The 3,059-nt window shown below is 43.4% G+C and overlaps 1 long non-coding RNA gene across 1 annotated transcript; it reads right to left on the bottom strand.

The window, feature by feature from the left end:
* Positions 1 to 1,234: 1,234 nt before the first annotated feature.
* Positions 1,235 to 1,681, bottom strand: LOC142470757 (uncharacterized). Its single transcript, XR_012789325.1, has 2 exons — positions 1,635 to 1,681; positions 1,235 to 1,458 (listed from the first exon to the last, which is right to left on the bottom strand). It is a non-coding gene; the product is annotated as an uncharacterized LOC142470757 (long non-coding RNA).
* Positions 1,682 to 3,059: the final 1,378 nt, after the last annotated feature.

Here is a 3,059-nt window from a genome sequence, read left to right as displayed (position 1 = left end):
TGTGTGAAACCAGCTGCAATTCATATGTAATCACAGCATAGAGGTGAACAGAGGGGGTTGAGTCGGGCACAGAGCCAGATCACAGGGTCATGGTAGGGTCAAGTCTTGTGGGACGGCTTCCAAGTGGTAGAACCAAATAAAAGGTCAGGGTGGTGCCACATCTTGGGGGAGGGACTACAGTTGTTACAAGCTGACAAGGTGAACAGAAGTTCATCACATTCATTTGAAATGGTAATTATCTGAATAATTTCACCCACCAGGCCACTATACAGTATATGAAAACGTACGTTAGTCATTCGTTCAGTCATAACTTATTTTTACCTTATAGATATGCCAACTTATCACACCAGTACCATCTGTGAGCGACACACTGCATGTGTTGATGAGTGTCAGCCACATTGAGCGCTACACCTGCTTCTCTTAAATGTTCAGGCAGATCACTAAAAACATTCATTCACATTTCCACAATTAGGTACTGAATTATAAGCAGAGTCAACTTTGCTGTCATGGTAGTGATGTACATTATTATTGTTAGATTACTACACAACATATGCAGTGTATGTACAACAGAACACTTAATTTTACAACGCATTCATGCATGAACATTGTATGTTGTATGGTGTTTAAAATAAATGTGCCGATTAGGTTCACATGAACATTTGTTAAGATGGATAATATTCAGATTGGCCGAACCATATCATTGTCATTTCGTTATGTGATGCTGATATTTAGCCATAACTACTCCCACTACAGATACTTCATGTTAATTATGTACACATGACAATTAAATTCTGATGTTATTCTTCTATATAGTTGCTCCTGCAGCTCCTGGGTCACCTGACACTGAACATGTCTCATCACCTGGATCATCAAGGTCATCATCAAGAATGGAAGGGGAGTGTATGAGGTGCAGCACATATAATGTGTACATTTGAAGAATTTCATTTGCCATGGAAAAAAAATGCCTTTCACATGTAATGAACGTCACATCAGTTATTGTCACAGAAGATGTAGTGTTTCCAGACAACATGTATTGTGTGTGTTTTAAACTATCAGCTAGGAGTTGTAAGGTTACAACAACCTTTAATTCATTCTTTCACACTGAGTCGAAACATCATTGTTACTTCAAGCATCATCTTTTAATTGGACACAAATTATAAATTATGGAATCATGTTATGTGTTACACTATGAGAACAACTATCATTATAGTGAAAACAAAGTGAAAGTTCCATGGCAGTTCATAATGTCTTTCTTTATTTGTAGAACCAGATGTTGCCGCTCAAGGACAAATTCACTCAAGTGACCATGAAGATGTTGACACTCCTGGATTAACCCAGCATTCAAGTCCTCCTGCTCGTGACACCTACTCAGCTATTGCAGCTTCTGAAGAACGAATCTTGGGTGAAGAAAATCGTCGCCATTCAGAAATGATGTCAGTGCTTGAAAGGATGCTGTCACTGCATGAAAGGATGCATGAAAGGTCAATATCAGAACTGTCACAAATTCAAAAAGTCATTATCCAAGTTCCTAAAGAAATCCAAAATGTAAACAGGACATTACAAGCACTAGTTCTCAATGTAAGCCAATCAAATCAGTTGCGGAGTACAGCAAGAGAACAACTATTCCACTTTACCCCATCAGAGGATGGATCTTTACATGCTGCTACTTTTTCTCCTGAGATCAGTTCTTCATTCCCCAGTTCTGGATGATACCGGTACAGTAGGTGCAAGTTCTGTGCAGGTCCCTGTCAACATCCAACCGCTTACATCTGGTCAAAATATGGAACCGAGACCTACAAATGAGACACGCAAAAGAAAGTTAGGGCAAAAATTACTAATAACCAGCTTATGGAAAAAGATTAAAACACCAAAACAAGAAAGTGCTCTAACATCAGTCTTTTTCACGGGAGACTCCTGTGGCGGGTAGGATCTCGGTGGCCGGAACAGCACGAGCGTAGTAGGGGTCACAAGCAGGGGTCCGAGGCAGGCAGCAGGTAGCGAAGTCAGGTAACAAGCAGGGGTCCGAGTCAGGCGGCAGGTAGCGAAGTCAGGTAACAAGCAGAGGTTGGCAACGAGGAGACTGGAACAGGACAGGCGGGGCAGGACAGGTCCGGGAGCAAGGACTGAGAACGGGGAGCAGGCACTGAGACCGGGAAGCAGGGACTGAGACCGGGGAGCAAGGAACAAACAGGGACAAGCCAGATTACTAGCAAGGGCCTTTACTGTGAACAGACTACAAATACAGGTACAGGTACAGGAATAGATCAGGAATCAAAGACAGGCATGTGCATAGGAGTCTGACTAGAAGCAAAGGCAAAAGCAACAGACAGGAAGCAGAGCTATAAAGGACAGAGACAGGACCAACAAGAAGACAGACAGGCAGACAGAGGAACCCAGAGGAAACAGAAGACAGCAGCACACCCAGTGGACAAAGAAGAACTATGGCTAGGCAGGAGGTCTAGGAGACCCTGACATTACTCCCCCCTCTTAAGAGCGTTCTCCGGACGATCCTCCAGGCTCTCCAGGGAAACCTTGATGGAAGGCCAACTTAATGTGTACATCAAGTGCTGATGGGAAATCTGTGAGAGGTGCATTTATCCTCATCACAAGAGCGTTGGCATCAGCATCAAGAACATTAGGCATAGCAAGGAACTTCACCCGGGATCCGTCTAACGTCATAGCAGGGGCATCGGGAACAGATACATCAGGCTCTTCACATGCAGCAGAGGGGACATATTCACTTTCCGTGGTCTCTTTTTGTGACCAATATATCTCTTTTAGTTTTGGAATATGGAACTTCCCAATGGATACGTTCAACTCCATTGCAGAGGCATGGACATCAGGAATGTGGGCATCAAGGACAGGTGCAGACTTTTCACATGGGTAAGTGGGAACATAGAATTCACGCTCCATGGTCTCCTCTTGTGACTGCCGTTTCGTGGTATCACCTAAATTCTCATTAAGACCAGCTATTTGATTTTTCAGCTCTTGAAGCTGTCCTTCTGCACTTCTTTTCCCACTCAATGCAGTTGTCAGTTCGGCTTCTTTGGAGTTGAGTC

This window comes from Ascaphus truei, chromosome 1 (genome assembly GCF_040206685.1).
Source record: "Ascaphus truei isolate aAscTru1 chromosome 1, aAscTru1.hap1, whole genome shotgun sequence".
Taxonomy (NCBI): Eukaryota; Metazoa; Chordata; class Amphibia; order Anura; family Ascaphidae; genus Ascaphus; species Ascaphus truei.
The sequence above is the reverse complement of the archived record's forward strand: the minus strand, read 5'-3'. Positions and strand labels throughout refer to the sequence as shown.